At 31.0% G+C, this 23106-nt stretch overlaps 1 protein-coding gene across 4 annotated transcripts in view; it reads right to left on the reverse strand.

Moving 5' to 3' along the window:
* Nucleotides 1-23106, reverse strand: part of LOC148228496 (uncharacterized) — a 215339-nt gene that overhangs the window by 139108 nt on the left and 53125 nt on the right. The gene's annotated exons all lie outside the window — the stretch shown is intronic.

The following is a 23106-nucleotide window of genomic DNA, read 5'->3' on the forward strand; positions in this document are numbered from 1 at the left end:
ATTTTAGTACTATATGTGTATTAAATATTAATCAAATAAATACCATTGAAGTTCGGTATCAATTAATTTATTTTCAATAAAATAATTTTTCAATAATTTTTTTCTGTTTCATTGCTGTATGTTTTTGATATATTTTTTCTTTTTCGTCAAATTTAGCGGCATCTGGATGTTTTACAAAAACAATAAAATGTACAATACCAATTCAATATTAATTTTATTTGAATTAAATAAATTGAAATTAATGAATTTTTTACCTTTAAAATCATTGCAATGCTCTAGGATATTTGATATTTTTATTGATTTCATTTGGAGTACATACAAACAAATTGCTTTGTTCTCCTACAAGTATAAATAATCATGAGAAAAACATGGATTCCACAAATTCAGTCCACTTACTTCAAACGATTGATCTTGTGATTTGTTTATCGTTATTGCAAAAGCCAGTTTAATTGGAAAGCGTGCTAGCAGCACATCTTCTTATTTGAATTTTCCAGTTAAAATTGTTGCTTCGATGACACTTTTTAACATTTTTTTGATTTCCAATGTGGTACCATTGCAAAGACGGGGTAGGGTGGAACAATGTTTCGAAGAAGTTGTGTCAATCTAGCTAAATCAAGTAAATTCAAGAATTCAATTATATAATTTACAGCTTCAACTTGATTCATAGCTGTATCTACTAATTTAGGTATAAGTATATTTGTCGCCTGGTGAAAAGATTATGTTAATAACATTTATATTCACGTTTTTTGCAGCTAATATTGCCGGTTCACAAATCCAATGGGTGATATCTTGTCTCCACAGATTTAATGCTTTTAAACATACAGTCAATTCATCACCTGGTGTTGAACGTGGTATAACAGGTAATGTCTGACGAAAATCACCGGCTAATAATATTGGCTCTATTTGTGCGACGACCAATATTTTGTCGTTTTGCTGGCGTTTTTATGCAACGAAAAAAATAAAACAACTGAAAATATATTATCACATTTAATATTAAACAACTGAATATTATTTTATGAAAAATACTTTTGAAATCAGAGCTCAATTACATCATATTTATACATATTTTATACGTGTTTGAAGCTTGACGACGAAAGTGTATGATGTCATTATATCAGGAATTTGCGATACATTTAAATAATAATTAAAACGGCAGCGACATATAAAATTTAATTTATGGGCTGTACACGACAGGATGCTGATATTAAATACTAAATTAATATTTATTTAAACAAAGAAAAATACGACGGTACGTTTGTGACTGATAATATTATAAACAACAGCACTACCTGTTTGATTTCATTAAAATTACGCTTAAAACGCTCTTGACACTAATAAAAACAAACTGAAAGTTTTTGAGTCTATAGGACACATACATACGAGCACTGCCTTTTATTTATTTAGATAAAAGATAAATATTGAAAACATTGGGTTAATTTATATTACATTTTTTTACGAAAAAGCGTATAGCTATAAAATATTGTCTAATAATGAGCAACTTAACCATTACATGTAAATAATTACCGTATATTGCCGATAAATATTTTGTCAGTATAGATAAAGTTCTAAAAATGGCTTAACTTTAGACCATGCAAGCTCTGATCAATTCAAGAAATCATTTTAAATATAAAATATGAGAAAAATAACAGATTAAGATATGAATATTGATACTAATATTTATAATTAATATCATTACTGGCAAATAATTTAAGGGAATGACAAAAAGTAAAGTAAAAATTTGGGGAACATTTATTATAAATATACATTTACTATAAATATTTATACAAATAATACTTTATACGAAACTATTTTTTGTATGTAGTTAATAGTAAGCAGTTAAAAACAAGTATTTAATAAATAGGAGACGCCTCGAAAACATGTCCCACACGCAGTATTTTTCATAACAACAGAAGAGGAATCTCATGACCAAGCAATTGCGTTAATAATTAGAAATATTGTACACACATTTGTGATTCGCTGGAGCTGCCCGAACCAGAATTATAAAATATGTCACAGAGGAGAGACGCGATGAGAGACACAGAAAGGAGACGACACAAAAACGTCACGAAGCAGCGGATCGAGAATACATCACGACAATCCCAACCGCTTCACCAAAATCACAACCGACAATAATACAACTTGACACGCCGGCGAAGACTTCCAAAACCTGTCATTTTAACTTCACGGACTAATAGCGGCATCTATATTTCTTTATGTAATTTATATATGTTTATTAAATATACTTTTTTCCGGCATCTATTTGACTGCAAAGTTACACCACTTCGGCGTGAAAACACAAAATAATATTATAGACTAAATGTTTTTTTTTATTATTGTTTTATAAATATATTATATTAGATATTTGTAATATATTTAGTTGTAAATGTATACAAAAATGTGGCATCCATATTTAAAAGTAATTTTACTTATATGTCAAAGCATTATAAATATTTAAAAAATCTGATTATTCTCGATGGTCGATGTCAAGAGTTGTATTTGGGAAATGACATGTTTTTTTAAACGCTTGACAACATTCTTAGAACACTTTCTGATTGCCTTTCATGTGAGATAACATTTTGGATTATTATGTATCAAGGAGAAGCACTGATTCTTAGAAATATATGTATAGTACATAATTACAAACATCTCATGTTCAGTAGTAGCAAAACATAATTTACACACCGTCGTGGAAGAAAACGCTTTAGTCGTAAAATTTAAGGGAGCTTATAAAATTTACGACCAAATTCAAGGTAGCAGCATATTCACACCCGACGCTCTAATCGCGCATTATCGGCTAAATAAGAGCTTCTAATTAAAAAATTTCACCAAGCGCCCGAAAACCATTAATCGCGCGCTCGCATTGTCTAAAGTTATAAACGTTCCGCGCGTAATGTACCGAAATGTGCCGGATTTTGTCTCGTTACCAGCGCCTTTCCAAAATAAAGCGGGTACCGCCCGCCATAAAACGGTATCATCTATTAAAGCCGAAATTAATTAATCAAGTTTAATTTTACGGGCGAGATACGCAACGTGGCGGATTATGTGCCAAGAGCAAGACTCAAAGGGCCGGGCCTTCTTGTCGAAATCACGGGCGTCGGCGATGGCCAGTGTGCCCCCAGGGGGCCTCGGGGATACCGAGGGACATTTATTACAAGCTGTGCAATAACATTATTAACAGGGGAAAGGTGTAATAACCGCTACGCCACCCCCTTTCCAATATCACTCAATGACCGGAAGCACCGGTGGACTCTAACTCGGTTTTATTGCGGTCCCAGGACCTAATAAGCGACACTTATCAAGCTCTAAATTACCAATCTGCCGAAAACTATAAATACTAGCTGAGTTATCGTCTCGGCAAGGTGCGGGTGTGCCAAGTCGTTCTGGACATTCGTCAGTTTTAATTGAATCGTTTGCTGTTTCGGGACGAAGCGATTCGATGAAACGTTTAAATTGGGCAGATTCTGAATGATATTAGTTTAATTAATTTGCAGTGTGTTGTTAAGTGGCTTTAAACAATTAAACAACTTGGATAGCTAGTAAATACAGGACGGATTTACAAAGTACGTCGCCGATCTAATAAAAAAATTGTTTAATGTGATTGGACAACTTTTAATTGTAAATTTATCTGGTTCTTGTCTATCTTATAATTATCAAGGAAAAATTATCAGTACAATTAATTATCAGTACAACTACAAATTTTTTCTCTACGAATGAAATTCTTGAGAATGATTTTTTTTGATTCGAGATTTTCATAGAATTTTTATATCTAATGGAATAAAAACAAACAGTCATTACTTCTCTCCTTCATAGAACAAGAGCACAGAAAATATATATTTTTCATTGTTTAATTAGTGTTAATTTAATTTTGATAATTATTTATATTTAAAGGTAATTCATTGTGTTTGATATATCAATAAAGTTTGTTATTGGACCAAATTTTCAATACAATAAAAGCAACCGCGTCTAATAAAAGTATTGATATTTCATACTAATAATATTTAAACAATATGTATATTCAACTCAAGGTTAAATAATATTTGTCAGAATTAAGTTTGAAGTACCACCATAAATTTCAAAGATCGTGGTAATGTTTCTGGCCAAACATTCAAAACAAACAATCATAATACAGTAGATGAGTTTCACAATGATATAAGTATGAGAGAGTGATCTATTGAAGTAAAAACATACTATTTGTAAAATTTAAACTGGTGTTGAAGGTACATATAATATATATTATTTATTGTAGTAAGACTTATATACAAGTTAAAAATACTTTAGTCGCGTTTAGGCATTTTGGTATCTTGATGTTTTTAATTTATCGAAAAATAAAAAAATTGATTTTCACAAATTTTACCTTAATAAATAATATATGTAATATGTGATTATATTAATTCAGTATATTACTGTATATATCTTTATATATAAAAAATACATTAACTGGTTTTATTTATGCCAATATTTAATTATATTATTTATAGAATTATCATCTAAATTAGAATATACTAGGTTATATTTTTTGTTATGAATTATTCAGTGGAAAAACCTCTGAAAAGCTCAATATATTTTGCATTAAAATACTTCCGTCTGTGCTTCCAAAAAGCATGCATATTTTCAAACATCATACACGGACCCATCCTTTATTATGCAGCGGTATAAAAAAATGCAGTGGTTATAAAACATTTACAAGTATTCGTACAAATTTAATTTTCTCAAAAAAAAAGCTCTATCAAAATTTTTGAGAAATAAACATATCTTTCGATAGAATAAAATTTTTGATTTGGTATTTTTCTCGGAAATTTTCGGAAAGAAGCACTAATTGTGTATTGATAAAAAAATCGATTGAATTATATTAACTTATAGATTTATGACCTATAAGCATATATATAATTTAATATGGTATGTGTTTATATAAAAAATAAAATAAAATTTAAATTAACTATCATTAATGAACGTGTCTGATAACATACAATTTACATAACCTGTTCATAGTGTATGCATGATATAAAGAGCAATTAGCTAAATTTGTATTAATATTAAAATAAATTTAAGCTTAAGATAGTAATACTTATTGATAATCTGCAGATATTAAGCAAAAAACATACTTATATAAATATTTTCATAAAAAAACATTAAGCCCTCATTATAGATTCACAAAGGCTTTAATTAGACCGCATATTAGGTATAATAAAATATTATACATTATAACTTTAAAATTCAACACTGATATTATCATGGATATCTTGAAATCTAAAATTCAACTAAGTGTCTCTCAGACGGACGATTAAACGGAATGGAATGACAAACTTAAAGCAGTCTTGTTTTTCTTGTTACTTCTTCGAAGAAATGATTCGAATGATCAGAGCGAGTTTTTATCTGCAAACTTCGCCAATAATGAGCGATATTATCCTTTTCTTTTCCTGTTAAGAATACGACGAATTAAAGATTAGCATGGCATTTTAGCTTCATTCAAGGACAATATTATTTTTAATAAAAAATAACACAGTAGCGGTTGAAATAAAATAGTCCTCAAAGGCAATGAGATTCATTTCGGTTTTACGATACATAAAAATACCATCATAAAAATACAATCGGAGCTTTTGCGGCCAAGCAACAGTTAAAAAGTTTTTTTATATATGTATATAAAAAAATAATTTATAATATTTACTAGATAAGTTCGTAAAACGAATACAAATATAAAAAAGTTTAACTTTTTTATATTTATTGCCCATGTACCTATCTACTCATGTGGTATTAGTGTTATTTTCGAGGTCGGTATTACATGATTGTATTTTGCAGTAAATTTGAAAGTACCGATTGAAAAGATATTATAATAAAAGTGAATGTTATGTGGGACCGGCCTTACATATATTGCCCTCGCGTTGAAAGCTCTTACTTTCGAGCACTTATGAAACGCAGTTTTATATGTATGTGCACGCGCTTGTGCTGAAATGCTTATGTTTATATATGCATATGTGTATAGCAATATAATATTAATATGTGATTTTTTTTAGACAGCTATTTTTAACTGTATTTATATTAAAATAATGTTTTGTATATTTTTAAACTTATTCTGTGAGACCTTTAACATAAGGGTGAGCTTAGATTTTTTAGGCTCTGGACTAAAATTTAAACTAAAATTAAGCCCCAAGACATAGCAGCGATGAACAGAAAATATATTAGTCCAATGCATGATGATATATAATACATAGAAAACTTTGTAAAATCGCTACTTTCAAGGCCTCCATCTTCAGAAAAGCTCCAAAGCAAAAATTCACGTCAGTCTAAATCTAACTCTAAATCTATAGTTTCTTAAAGAATTAGTCTATGAATTTTTAAAGAATTAGTAATTAGTTTAAAAGCGACTTATATATAATATAAATAAATTTGATTTTATATCAAAGAATGTAGATAACTGTAGCAAAGCAAATTTTTAAGTTTTCCGTAGAATCCAAGCGGAACACCAGAGAAAATTCGGACATTCTTACAGTCCATTATTTCGAACGTCCGGCGCAAAGTAAGCGTAGCGAATCACAATTCCGACAATGCTAGATATTTATGCTATAGGTCCTGTACACCTCGTCCAAGAGAGTTGCATCTAGAAAGGGCGGCAGTTGCGGTTTCCGTTGTCGAGAATTCCTTGTAAGATAGAGTACCTGGGTAGTTGCACGGCGGCGACTTATGAATACCAAAGAACCCGACTCTGGGGAGAGCGCAGAATCCACCTTCATTCCACTTCTTATGACAAATAACTTTATGGGGAAAATTTCGCAAGATGCGGTACTACGTGAGCGGATCGCCTTATCGGACAGGAATTTTACGACAATGTTTTCACTCCGGTTGAAGGGGGAGGAACGGGAATTCGGAAAAAGGGAGACCGTGGCGCCATAAAATGCCGACTCTTTCGCTTATGTACATATGTGTGTACGTACTTGCCAGGGCTGTTTTAGTTTTGCTGATGCTCTTTTATAAAAGTAATTCTCATTAGGACTTATGTACTTAATAAACAGTTGTATATTTAGTAGTCAGCAGAATAAGATATTCAGGGTAGGGTGCTTATTGTTCACGACATTTTAATTATATGATATATGCTACTAACTAATCTAATATATTTTAAAGTATTTCTCAAAAGCACTAACACCTAATAATGGACCTTTTTAAGCTTTTCAGACATAAATTTTTATTTTTCGTAAAAAAGTATTTTAGTTAAATTATTTTATTAAGTAGGTATATATACATTTTTTTGTAAAAAAAATTTTTGTTATTTTTTTTATTATTTAGTAATTAAAGGGGCATGAAAAATATATTTTTTTCTATTTTGAAATAATATGGTTAATTTTTAAATAATTTTGTGTACAGTGTTATGCACATAAAAATAAATCAAAAATGGCTTCAAAAACAAGCAATAAAGTTATTGTACATTGTAATGTGCACTGGGTCTGAGGAGGTCAAGTGCATCATAATCACAACATATTATTAATTTAATTAATAAATTTAATTAATTGTTATAAGATCTAAAAGTATTAGTAAGGAAAGCTGCGGATTGTCACCAACGCGCAAATATTTGATTCTTAAATAGGAAAAAAATAGTGTTTTGTGTAATTTATTTCCATGGAGTTCTTTGATTAACAACAGCTCTTAATCATTTGAAATACAAATTATTAATATATTTAACTTAAACTAAGTGTTTAGTTTATACATATGTATATGTACAACTATTTATTGAAAAGTAATAAATAATTTTAAAAAATGCTCCTATTATAATTATGTCCGGACGATATTTCAGTAGTTTATCGACCGCCACATCGCATGCTCGGAAAAAATAATTCATGGGACGTTTTTATACGTTTGTTCACGATTATCAGTATAAACAATGGTAGTTTGAGTACGATTTATGGCTTGATACATATGTAGATTGTGGCGATTCGCACGCTATCGACATACACACATAGGTACCAATCCAAATCAATTCCATCTCCTTGCAGACTATAAATGGACACCAATGTACTTTAATTTTATAATACTTTATTACTATCTACATTTAAATTGATGTGCTTGGCAATGATATTTGTAAAATCCATTGTCTTATACATATATATACCGTTTCTAAAGTACTAAATTCGGTTTAATCGAGCTTTAATTTGCTCAAGACTCCATTGCAAATCTCGCTTAATCCGTCTTGAATACGCTTCCATAAATTAACGCCGTAAAAATAGTATGATATAATAAAACACACATAAATTGTCGCTTTAATTAACGAGCGCAGAAAAAGGGTCGTGTCTGAAATTGTATTAAGGGCCACACTAATTGGTATGCTCCGCGTATCTGGCCGCTTTGTCCGAACCCTAAAAGAGAGCGGAGAGGTCCGGAGCTTTGCGAATCCCATCGCGAAATGATTACTTACACCTGAACAAACCGTAATTTTCACATCAGCTTAATTTACTGATGCCACACCCCTCTCTAGCTGCTCAATACATCGTCCCTTAATATATATTATATACGTTCCGCGATAGGATTCGGGAGCGGTCCCGTAACTTGCCGCAGTTTGCCTTTGACACGTACAATCTATTCACGGAATCTACCTTATGTAGTGTTATTACGGTACTATACACACGTATCTCTACAAATCTAAAAATTGCCCCCGACACGTGTATGCACCCCGGTTTGAGGTCAAAGGTGTTTTAATGCGTGGGTTTACCTATTCCCTCGTCTCTTCCGGGAGCGTAGTCATAAGCTCTGAAACGATTCACGTCGACGTTAAATATTCTATGTTGTATCTAAATACGCGTGAAAGGAGTGTTGTGGGATTGTTTTATTGCACTTATGTTGATCCCTAATAAGATGTATGCAAACTTAAATGATTTACTGAATTATAAATATATAAATATATTTTATGAAAGTATTGATTTTGTATTTCTAATATCGTCTAATCGTAGTATAAACATTTCTAGTATACTATAAGCTATTATACACTGTGGTACACAAAGTACTAAGCATGTAAGTTTTCTTGGAATACGATTCATTAGTATTTACACATTTCACTTCTTTCACGTAATTTAATGTTATTATACATAGAGGTTTCAATTCAAAAAATAAATATAGTTGCCCGTTTTATAAATACTCTTTATATTAATTTTCAAGCAATTATTCGTTCATATTTGTAGTGAAAAATATTACAATTTAAAAAAATTAAAAACACCAAAAAATCGACTAACTCTTTTTTTTTTATAAAGTCTTAGTGTATTTTTTTCCTCCCAATTTACCGTTATACATATATAGTCCAATACATATATAGTACAAAAAATAACTCATACTTCCGAGTTATTGTGAACATTGTACAGCTATGGACTTATGACCAATTCTCCAGCGCGGAGATGCACTGAGCTGATCATATTTCTTTATGGACCACGTTTAAAAATAAAACTAAGCGTAAATGGCATATTCACTTAATAACTCCAGTTGATTCGGTAATCAGCTGAGTTCTAGCCGGTAATTTCAGGGATAATAATTTAGTTTGAGTCTCGGGAATCCCCTTTTTTAGTCAGTCTCATTCCCTCAGTTACTATTCGCTACACAAAGAATATGTACTTTATTGTGCACCTCATAATACTAGATGTCGGTAAAAAGAAAGAGCATGACTACACCTGGAGAAAGCGGCAAGAATCGAAGGAAAGCTATAGATCTAGAGAAAAAAATGAGATCATAAGCGACTATAAAGTGGGTAAAAAAGTTAAAGTGATAGTGGAACACACTAACGAAATTCTTCTCAAATGCTACACCCAGGTTCCCTACCCCTATAAATACTTCCATTTTATCGCTGTCATCTTTTTTCTTACCCAGGCACTGTACAGTTCCTAATAACTCCGATAATGCCACTGATGTCTAAAATGTTTTTTTAGGAAAAAAAATTTTTTTGGTACAGGTTTATTTATAATTTTTGCCGATACCTATTAAAAATAAATCAAAAACGAATTAGCTCCTTTTATATCAAACAATTCGCTAAGCGACCTATACTGTATTTGCGTTAACAGAGTCAGTTCGAGAGCTGACCATTTCATCAATATTCATAATCGAGAAAGAGATGTTAAGTTTGGATTTACGCCCCTACTATTAACACTAAAGCATACGTTCGATACACTTATCATTACTTCGATTGATTGATAAATATTTAAAATATAAATTTTGAACAAATTTATAGAAATTATAATCATTACATGCTCATAATTATGACTTCTAGTTAATGCAGTACTCAAGAGACAGACATTTCTCGATTTACTGCGGTTGATAAGAACCTATCTACGAATAGATAGAGGCAAGTTGAATGAAACCACGCAACTTCCTTGCGTTTATATCACTTTGCTTTCAATAAACGGACATTTTGTGTGCTGCACCCTTATACCCTCTGAGGGAATATTATTAAAAGTCAACGTAGATAAAACGCAATTTTCGAAGTCAAAATACATGATACCGAAAATTGCGATATAGCAGATTAGCAAAAATATAATATGATTCAAATATAATAAAATACATATGGCATATTGTTCAATCCCACTAATATTCAAAACGGTGTAAGTTGGAAATGAGTGAGCTGAGATTGTGTATTAACATATATTAACACGCGAAAACGCGTGAACGGACCATCATGCGTTAAGATATTTTTTTTGTTATGTCTACAATATAAACAGGGTCTGTAATGGGAGTGTGACCCATCTTTTATTAAGAGGCATTACAAAATCTAAAACTTCAGTGACATTGTCGTAAAAAATCCGACACCTATGTTTCACACATAGAAGGTAAAATAATAATTAATAGAATTGATAACATACTAAAAATATATTATTTATAATACTGACCCTGTAACATTTATGAAAGCAATTATCAGAAGATCATGATCTTGAACTCTGTCGCTATATGTCATTCGGCACAGTTTGATGCCGCATTTCTTATCATAAACATGATACTCTCAACGATTTAGAGCTCTTGCAGTGTACACGCTCACAATATGATTTATGGTGTACAACACGCGCAACGACGCGTTTTGACACGTTCTAGTAGAACACAACAGTTTGGTCGTGCGCTCTTCGATGACAGGTCTCGTCATACGATAAATTGTCGTCGTCTCAGCGCCGGAAGCAAGCCGTTCGCAAATTGGCAAACAGGTCTGGGGCCGATGGCCGCACATGCGGCCCGCGTTACCAGCTTAATCAATTCACGTCGATTCGGGTGTACGCCAATTCCGTTCCGGGCTGTAAATCCCGTATGCCTCCTCTCTCCCGCAAAGGCGGAAACCGTCGCATGGATCACTGCCAAAATGCCCCTTAAATTTTGCCCCTTTAAAGCCCCTGTTCCTTAAAATGTGTATATGTTCCCGTACCAATCGTAAAGTTTCATTCTAGCTTGATTCATTTTCATAATTGATATTTAATGGAATTAGAGGCGTTTAGCATGCCAAAATCATCATGGGACTAAAATATAACAAAGAGAGTATTTGCTTCATAAACAAGTTTTAAATTGTCATTTACATAGCATAGATTAACGAGGCGTGATTAAGAATTTTTATTTAATAATTAATTATATTTAAGTTTAGGTTGTTGTACGCCACTGGCTAAGTAATAAGTTCAGACGTATTTTCATTTCATGTATTATTTTTAGAACAGTTATTCGTAAAAACATTTATATAATTATAAGTTAGAGCAGGGGTCTGCAAAATCCGGCCCGCTAGCTAAGATTAAATTTTACATTTTGTAAGCCTTTAACAACCGTTAAAATATGACTTATGTAGTGTTCCTATTGCTTCGCATTCCACTGTGATGTTACGCAGTAATAATTATATTTACTTCTCATAACCTGAGAATATTTATCAATGCTGCGATTTTAAAGCAGAATGGAGTGTGAATTATTTTGTTATTGAATTAGATAACTAAGTTCATGTTTATTGTTCGATAACCTTATACGTCATTATCAGACGAAGCACTCGACACGAAACGATATTTATTATTTGCAGAAAATTTGGAAAGTTTATAATGAATTTTATAACTCATTAATTAATTTATTAACTTATAAAAGAAAGCAATTCACCGATTAGAAGTCTATTAAAATGAATCGCATACGATGATGGTAAAAATATACGCGGTACAAGTTAGGGCATAGTTGAAAAAATATATGAGGGTTATAAAAATGCAATGTGCAATTCATTGAATTGTTCACTAGTAGGTATAGTGTGGGAAGCATCTCAATCTAACATGTGTTATTGAACTCGTTGTGTCGGAGGTGAACTTTATTTTTTCCCGTGAACTTTACCGTCGTCAGTTCCATGATTTTTTTATCAGAAATAAAAGCCGAATACCATACAGTAATTTGATAGCATATACGTGGTAAAATTTTACTGATATTTTTTCAAGCTCAGAGGAGCGATTGAAATTGTTTTTACCGAAAATACCGTTCTTAATATTATTATCATATACTAAATGCGTAGAAATATCATGGGATTTCTTAACGAATTTAACTTAAACTACAAGGAAAAATAATGCTCATATATTATATTAACTTACACTGCGCTTGAAACTTTACAAGAAATTACGTATTTTTTAAGCTCACTTTAATTTTACTTCTTGGCCCTCCGAGCCTAAAATATTTACGATCTGACCCTTCACAAAATTAGTTTTCTGACCCTAGCGTTAGAGTAAGACGACATAAAAAGTCTTAAATTATAATGAGTTGAAAGCACTGCAAAAGTAGTTATAGTAAACAATTTAAAACCCCTTCGAAAAAAACAACAAAGAATTACTATTTTTAGTGTTTTTCGATTCTTCGACATATTTTGGCTTAACGATTTATATATATTGTTTAGTGATTCATATTAAAAATTTGTTTTCAAATACTAACATAACAATTGTGTGTATAAATCACAATAAACATAAAAGCTCACAATATATGGGCGTCGATGTGTGACTGGCTTTGTCTTGTGACAAGAGTTACAAGAGTACTGTTTGAAAAATACCATAACAATAAGCGTATTATACACGATATTCAAAACGATGTTTAATAATACAACAATAATTAATAATTCGAAAACGTCGACGTTGAAAAGGCAAACACAATTGAAAGGTAAAAATATAAAAAGAGCAGGGCAATTGCAAGCGATAAAGCAGTTTGGCACTCGACAAACCCAGTTTTGTTGTTGGGGACCAGCAAAAAAGAAGAGAAGAGAAAGAAAAATGTTGTTTTGTACGAACGGGGACATTTTGAAATCGTGCCCTGGAGAGCCGTGGACTCGGAGAGAAGAGATGGGAAAACGACCGGAGCGTTTTCCTTAATTGAGATATTTTTTCGTAAAAAATTCGTGGAAAATTCGCTGGATGATGGACGGGCAGAAATGAATCTGTTGCTCAGCTACAGTATGTATAATATTTATTAATTCATATTTGCTAAGAACTAACTGTGAAATTTGAGAAATAAAATATATCAATAATCTAATATATATACATAATTAAAATTTGAGTCTTGAAGCATTATTTCTTCGCAAATAGTAATTATATGAGCCCACGCCTATGTCGGCGATTTATTATTATAATATACTTTAAAATATATAAGAATAAATATATCTAGCATCCAATCATTCCAAATGTTCGTGTACCTTTTTAAAATTGACTTTATTATGTGTATTTGATACTATTTTCATCCCTATTCTACAATTTTTATAATTCTGTATTGAGTAAATGTAATATTGCTGCACAATAGCTAGTAGTAATGAGGTAATATAAAACTATTATACCTCTCATTCTATGCAGTAAATCTTCTTTTCTACTAGTTATTTTTATTATTATATTATTGTGGTAATATTAAAAATACATTGAATATCTATTACTAAATATTTAATGTTAAAAAATACTGCAAAAATATTATTTTAACTAATTTTAGTGCTTTGACATGTTGGTGATATGATATTATTTTAGCTAAAACAATAGGAAAAAGATAATGAAATATTTTTATTGTTTTTTTTATTATTTTCTCTCTATATATAAATATATATATATATATATATATATATATATATATATATATATATATATATATATATATATATATTTGTAGCCAAACAATGAGATTTTACATACTGACGTGATATACGGCGAATATTGATTTAAATACTAGGTGTCGCCTATAAATTTGCGCCGTTTAAAGGGCAAAATGCGAAAAGGGACAATGGGTCATAATGGCGTTCAGCCGTGACCCATTTCGAAAATGATTTATACGAAAATATTTCATAAGAATAATCCGGATAACGCTGTAGACCTGGCGGAAGTGTAAACAAGCACTTTTCCGGAAGCGGTCTGGCGCTTCCGGCACGTTGCCCTTCCAGCAACGGCGCACTTTTAAAAACCTACCGCACAATCAATTGTTGGGTCTTCTCTTTTATGGCGCTTTTATTTATATGTCTTGGAATCTCAAAAATATAAAAATAAATAAATAAAAGCTGCGCTCCTACTAATTAAATCGAAAATGTTTCATATATATCCATTAACAGCATGGTTACAAGCTAAATATATAAGAAAGTTTTAGAAGCACTTAAATATGTTTCATTAAGTGCGTATATAAATGTTCATGTAATTAAACGGTTTTGATAGAATGTATAGGTTGTCCCTCTATATATGGCCAACTCCACTTTTTATCATGGAACACGCGCATTCGTTGTTATATTGCACACTGTTTCAACAAATCAATGCGAAATCAAACACACTGCTAAATTCATTAAGTATTTGCAATGATGGATAGCTTCAATATTTGATAATCAATTTGTTTTTTGCTTATTTTGTTTGTTAATTTTTTTTTGTCACGTTCTTACATTTTTTAAATCTCATTTTCCCTTTAAATTTATTACTTGTCTGGAATCCCAGTGAAACGAAGTATTCTTCGCTGTTGTAGAGTATTCAAGGAAAATTTCTCAGATATGTCTACAATATAATGCAATTTTATTATATGTGTAAGACTTGAACATTTTCAAGAGATTGCAGTCGATTTCCTTGATCTGCAGGTGGATCTCAATTCTTTATAGAAGTGGGATTTCGGTATTCTTAAGATCCTTGATGCTGGCAGAACACTCAGGTTACGATGGTCTTAATTTTAATAAATTAATAAATATTCGTCGTTTCTGTATGTGTATCATAGTGCCTTTTAACTAGAAGCGTTGAGATACAATTCATCGCATTTTCGGCGTAGCGTCTATTCAATAAAACATCGATCTACGATAGTTGCGATCACGTCCCTTGTTCTTGCCCGTTGCGTACAGAACGTCAGCGCTTAAAAACGCGTCATTGTAGCAAGCCATCCAGCTTCTCAGTGAGCTTTTCAAACACAAGGATGTTTTCAGTAACACATTTATTGTGTTTTTTTAATAATAATATGTGTGATTTTAAATTACTATTTATTCAAATAAGCAGACTGTCTACAATTATGATTTTATCTATAAACCATTTTATTCAATCATTGTGGTAAATTGTTTTTATTATGTCGATAAATGCATAGAAAAATACGCAGTAAGAATGATAAAAGTCGTTAATAACACAAAAAAGTATATAAACACATTTTTTAAATAAAAAAATACACAAGTATAATCTAGATTTTTAAAGTTGATTATAACATATTTCAATATGTACTAGGTAGCATAAAAAATTACAAAGCATGCTTCAAGTAATTTTAAGTGTCAATTAAATATTAAAAAAATTATGCATCATAAGGTAATAAACTAATGAATTTTAAATTAGCGTGTAATTCTACATCTAAATTACTTTGTGCCTAAAATTGTTCTATTTTACATAATACAGTTTTTTATTATTATTGTAAAATAAATTATTGTTAATTAAAATTATATAATATTAAAATCTTGAATCTGTTATATCTGCTATTGCTTCTTAGAACACTTTACGCAAAAGCATTTCCCACTGAATATTGAATAAACTTGAAGTATTTCTAGTTAACTTTAAGTACTTGCGTCCAGTGTTCCTGGAATGATATTTTCGCGTTAAACTACTTAGATTTTTTTCTCTACTTCATCAAACGCAACTTTCAAAAGTCGTGCCAAGGTTTCTGAAAAAAACGTGATTTAAAATGTAAACGCAAATGTATAAATATAAACGGCAAAGGGTGTTTCAAAGTTTCAACTTTTTTTTTAAAAAAACACCCACACATATTATTGTAGCGTGGAAATTCGTGTGGGGAGTTGCGCTGTCAAAACTCGTATAAAAAGTGGAGCAAAGATTGTAAAGTTTTTTTCTCGGTTTCCTTCTCAGGCGCCCCCTCCCGCCGGGCGCCTAATGGGAATAAGTTTCTTTCTTGGCCGGCGTTTCTCTCCTCGGGCGTGTATCCACGAACATAATGATAATGTGGCGTTATTTAGGGAAAAGTATTCTTCGGAAAGCAGATTGCCGATATCGTTATTTATTTTTCTTTTTCTTATTTCTTGCCCCTAACTCTCTCGCCGCCTATCCTATCTATAGTCTTGAATCGTTGTTTGTTGTGTGTATAAGGAACAAACAAAAACGTTAGGCTCGCATGATCGATGTTCACGAACCATATAGCACGCGTATTCACAAACGGATGGCTATTATGGAAACAGCCAGAAAGTCGTATAAATATTCGATAAAAAAGATCCATATGAACAAAATAACAAAAAAATTATTGAACGCAATAATGGTTTTTATATTGAAAATTATGTGTAAGTCTAAACATAATATATAACAACCAGTTAATAACGGCAAAGTAACAAATACTGCCTTTCTACGTAATATATTTGAAATTACATACATCAAAAATACGCAATATGTACAAATCACTGTCTAAATATTTAAATTTAACAACATATTGTTACGTCATAAAATTTGCATATTATTAATAAAATAAATAATAATAATTATAACTTTAAATTAATAAAGTAAACATATCCATCTGCGTGTTATTCGCGAGCGAGTAAATAAATATTTTTGTCGTTTTAAATTACCTAATGAAAATTGTGTTTTGAACTGTAATTAAAGATCAAACACTCTGCAAGGATTGGGTGTCAAAAATAAACAGGAGCAAGTCTTTTATGACGTTGCAATTAATAAAATCCATATGTTGAAAAAAAATATTATTATGGTATTCGCAAAATATTTTCTTTACTTTCCAAATATCCTCTCGTATAGTTATGATACACTGTCTATTTTTATTTTTGATTGATTGACATTTCAACAGATACAATGAAATTATTTATATTTATTTTGGCTTAATAATAATGACACCAATTTATAAATTTGATACAAGAATACTTTTATAATGTAAAAAAAGTTATTTTGGGATTTTATTACCGCACACTACTATATATAGGATTTATATTTAAATATAATTAGATTCTCTTTTTAAGTAAAATATTGTGTAGATAAAATACTTTTTTTTTTTATGGTAATAAATATAGAATATATTTCTCAGTAATTTATAAATGTACGTACATAAAAATGAACATATTACCTTAAATTTATAAGGCAGTTTAGGATAATATTTGCCGAACAATTTTAATCAACGACCGTCTTTATGCATTGTTCTCCAAAAGCACGATTCCATAATATAGGCGATCTTATTACAGACAAAAGATGGCTGTAATGTTCTTCGGCAAGATACAATATCGGATATAACACCTCTAGGTACAAGCGATAACAAGATCGCAAAAGCAAATTGTTTTGCCAAATGATAAAACTCGATACGTTCAAAATTCGTGTTGAGTTTCAAACAAATTAGCGAAAAACGCCGAGATTTTCATCTCTCGTCCATATACATAAAAGTTCATATATATATATATATATAAAACAATGCTATTTAATAATCATTTTAATTGATTTATTGAAAAAGCAAAAAAATCACTGTCTATTTATCTATATCAAAGAAACTGACTTATCATGTGACTCAATGCCCTCAATTTTTGCTACTAAAAGTGCACAGTTTTTATTAGCCCAATCAAATGGACTTTTTGACATTGTAAATATAATTAGAGAAAACTGTCGATTAAAAAATGTTATAGATATTATTTTTTAAGAATAAACTGCTTTAGAAGCAGTATTTTGAATGATCTTAATATGAGAATATTCAATTACTCGTGAACTCGAGTTTTATCATAATTATTTTAATAAAAGCTTTATCTATTTCAATTAAGAATTGTTAAAGTGTTTTATTAACTTATACTTATTCTCACAAAGTTGCATGTCTGGCTGTTTAATTTAATGTTATTTCAACGCCCGTTGTTTTTAACCGCTCGAGCCACAACAACACGAAAGAAAGAGTATCTTATTATTTCTTCACCGCACGGTCTCGTGCGATGGTATCACAAGTTAATTACAGGTGAGCATAGCAGGAGATTGCTCTCGAACGGATTGCATCTGCAGGTGCATGTTCATTCAAGAAGTCAAACGAGTCCTGATGCACCTGCGCGTAGAGATCTCCTTTTGGTCGAGCAGTCACTGAGCAAGAAAAAAAACAACCCAAGTTCTTTGTTTGTGATTCGAAGCGAATGTTAAACATGCTATTTGGACACATCAGTGTTTGATCGAAATAGAGGTATATGAAATATAACATCAAGAGATTTTCTCTAATTCTTAGAATTGCACAAAGTATTTGGTGGAAGATAAGAGTTTTCGGAAACAAATCATATTTCATACCAGGTGAGGCAGTGTCCGGTTTCTTTGAGCCCATTTCGTGACAAAGGGCTATTCTGTTGCTTGTGCATGCATTGTTCCTGGGCGCATTCACCGGCGAAAGCGAGTAATAAAATCCAGGTGTCGTATGACAAAACATCAGGTAACAACTTCATTACCGCGTATATAGCCAAAGACCGCCAATGTGTCAGAATTTGTTGGAATTTCTGAATTGGACGTTTGAGTGTAAAGAAGCTCTTCTTTCTTTATGTACGGTTTTATTGCTATACAATTTATTATAGCGAACATTGCGCAGCATGCCATAATAGTGTGTCGTATATAAACTTTCCGCAAGCCATTAGCGCACTGTATTTATATACTTAATTAAGGTTTGTCGGGCGTTTAATGTAATTAATGATATGCTTTGCGGTGCACATAATCTTAAAATCAATAAATTAAAACAAAGTTTTGACTGTGGGTTTAAAATTTAATATTTAATTTAAATAATACAGTTTCAAGTGTAACTGTATCTTCATACAACATTATTATTATAAACATTATACAACACTATTAACTTCATTAGAATATGAATGACAGCGACGTGCTACCGATTAATTACGTACTACTGCAATAAAGGAAGACAATAGACTAAAAATATAATATATAGACAAGTATTAAAATATTTTTTTAATATCAGGATAAATTAAATTAATTCTACTGAATAAAAAACGAGTTTAAATCTATTGCGTATTATTACACAATAAAAGGTGCGTTATATGTTCGCATTAGAGACTCTTTCTAAAAACACCAAAAACTGATATTTAACTTTTTGTGGAAGTAGCGCTTCAGAATCTTAAATTAAATTATATCTTTATTGTTTTGAACAGCCTTGGCCATACGCACTAATAGCTAGCAAACAAAATAAAAAAAAAAATTGAAAATACTAATTTAAAAATTTCAGAAATTACTCATTTTTCTGAGTGCAACTGTGGACTTTCTAAGTAACTGATATTGTATTTTTTAATCTAAAATCAATACTAATACTGCTTAATTTTAAGTCTGTCTAAATTAATTTTGATATAATTTTTAAGCACTTTTACACTTAATACTGCATTACTTTTAAAATTAAAATAAATACTCTTGTTCCTATTTATTGAGTTTTTTTATAACATACAAGCAAATCCGGCAATGCTTCGCTACTGCTAAATTTAAGTATATTTGTATATTAATTAAATAAGTACAATTAAAATTCGATATCAATTTATTTATTCAATTAAAATGACATAAATTGAATTGTGTGGAATAATTAATTTTTTTCTGTTTCACTGCTGTTTTGTTTTAATAGTGTTCTTTAGCGCCATCTGGATATTTTACAATATTAATTATATTTACTCTCTAAGCACTTCCAGCACTAATAAGAACAAACTATGAAATTTTCAGCGAAATCGGTCCAGTAGTTTTTGAGTAAGGAGTACATACACATACGAACATTGCCTTTTATTTGTGTTGATTATGCGTGTATGAACCTGTATTGCTTATTTAATCTATATTTTTCAATTCTTTATAACTTAATATTTTATCATTTACTATTCAATATTCAAATAGTTAAAAATGATACATATTAGAAACTCTAGTTGCTAAGATAAAATAACAAGCATCTGTTATAGATTACGATAATGGATTTATCGAATTATAATAGAAATACAAAATAAATAATAAAAGTAAATTATTTTTCTAGGAATGCGTTTGATATTTATGCATGAATCGAATATATTATAAAATATCCAATATAATAGATAAAGTCAAAAGAGTATTAATGTTTCATCTGAAATCTGCAACACACGTTTTCCAGATATTTAATTCAGAATTAACAACTCAAAAACAGTTCAACTGAGTCAATCAAAAATGTGTTCATAGTCCTTTTTGACGCTGTATTCTCGGGTAATATTTTTGGGACATAATGTACCGGAAAAACGGCAGTCGTCCGATCGCCTCCCTAATGATGACGGACGCAAAACGAATAGGCAATACCAGTCCCTGGCCAATGAAATGTTTCCACAATAAAGACGTCCGATACAGCCAGCGCGTGACGTAATAGAGGGCATCTTGTATGCCCGATCGGACATTTTTTATGTCCGTTTCGGTCCTTTTCGCATACGCACATACATAATGTGGAAGAAAAACATTGCGTTAAGAGAAGGGATGTATAAATCGAAGCAAACATTTTTTTAAAACTTTTATGTAAAAATATTCGGAAAACTGATTTCTGCTACGAACAGATTTTCCGCTGCAACGAAAACCCTTTCGAGTCGAAGCATCTACCTTTTTGCTATTCTGCAAAGACGTTCGTCTTCAAATATTGCATGTTGCATAAGAAAATTGTCAGAAACGCTCCATATAGTGTGCCGAAGAATAAACTCAAAATTTGTTGAAAGCATATGCTATGTATCTATAATAAAAATATATATTTTAAAATTAAATTTGGCCTTATCTTAAAAATTGAAGTGCGTTATCAAAAAATAATTAATAGTATTATCAAATTAGAAAGTGTTTATCATAAAGAAATGATAGTTATTTTACAATTAGCATTGAGAAAACGATAGAACTAGCAAGCAATTGTTGCGATCTATTGTGAATTAACTAATTTTTTTATTATGTTTATTTGTAGTAATCTAACGCAAAGAGCAATTAAAACAATGTAATATTATGCTATTTAATATTTATAACATCTAAAAAAAATATGACATTTTGTAATTTTACATATATGTTATATTATCTCTGGTCTAAATAATAAATGAGCCGATTTAAAATGATAATATAAAAGTAGATATGTACATATACTATAAATGTATAATGTCCCCGAGTAATTTATTTTCAATAATAGTACATACGTGACGTTAAATTATTCACATGGCAAATAGTTGTTGGAAATCCGTAGAAAGGAGGCAATTTGTTCGTTGGTAACAAATAACGCGTTTCGTAGGGCTAAAATACAGGTTTGCGAAAAAATCCACCCCCACGTAAGCGTATGGTAATCTGAATAGATCGCTTTTCGATAGCGTGCAAGAAAATGAATATCTAATCGCTAAGAAAATTATTCCTATCTACGAATGCAAAACGAATACGGCGGTAATAATAGCAGTACCAATTCGAAATCAATAGACTTAAAAAAGGAATATACGTATGTACATGTATTTATGAATTACATAAGATCTAAGATGGTGCAAGTTTTCTCCTCTTCAGTTTGTTGAGCGAGTGGGTAAACTTTGCAGCAGGGTGAATTTTAGAAAAAAGGATTTTCGTATAAAGTTTCTAAGCAAGGGGAGATAAAGACGGCTACCGCCATTAACAGTTTATATATCTTATGCGCTAGGAGGGGTAACTGCAAGGCGAAATCCGTAATGGGCATTTATAACGACTTGTCTAGACATCACCACCAGACCAACTATGCAGATTAGAACCAGCAATGTAGATTGATAAACGGACCGTATTCTAAAATACCCCGAGGCTCACAGTTTCAGCTAGAAGCTGGAGTATACAGGTTGATCCAACATTTTCGCGATTCACATGATGTAAAACTTTGTGTGGATTTTGAAACTTTTTAACAATTTAGGATCAAATATGTGGTTGGCTAAAATATCAGTTCCACATATATACATAATACTACCGCGCAAAAGTTTAAGATCAAAAATGAAGTTCAATGCAAAATATTATTATTAATATTAAATTGTTATATTTTAGAACGTAGTCTCTAATAAAAATCATAGTATGTATTAATTTTTTACAGGCAAGAACAGAAGACACAACTATAAACTATGACCGTATTCCGAGGCCCATATTTTGAGCTGCTCGAGCACCGAAAGGTTGTCAACTACGCCTCTGAGCAATTACCAAAAATGTTTATTTGGGGAGCGCTGTAATACGAAACCGATTACAGCGCTCCCCAAAAACAACAAACAAGAATGGACAGTACCTGTATTCCTTAACACATAAATACTGAAGAAATTTACGCTGAAGTTTTTTGAGCCACAAGTCATTGATTCCTTACCCTAAAAATCTATATAATGGAGCCAGCTTCTAGTATGCTGCAGGCTAGGGCATCATAAAGAGTGCGCAATACCAAAGTATTCTTAAAGTAACGCGCATTTATCAAAATAAAACCAAACATATTTATCGATCTGCTGTGTATCTGTAATGTGCAGGCTAAATTTACAGTGCTTCTAAAGCATCACACAAGATCCTCAGTAAAGAAAGGCTTGTCTATATATCCACCGAGATCGTAGCAATATTCTACCGGAACAAAGGACCTTAAGAATAGAATTGTGAGACATTTCATGACACTCGGTTTTCGAAAGCCTACTTCTATAAATAATTAAGAATCCAAAAAACGACTGCACTGTCTTGAAAAAATTCAAGTCGTCCGTATATAATAAAAAAATAGTACATACTA

This window comes from Plectrocnemia conspersa, unplaced genomic scaffold (genome assembly GCF_051122295.1).
Source record: "Plectrocnemia conspersa isolate PC_06_02 unplaced genomic scaffold, ASM5112229v1 ptg000012l, whole genome shotgun sequence".
Taxonomy (NCBI): Eukaryota; Metazoa; Arthropoda; class Insecta; order Trichoptera; family Polycentropodidae; genus Plectrocnemia; species Plectrocnemia conspersa.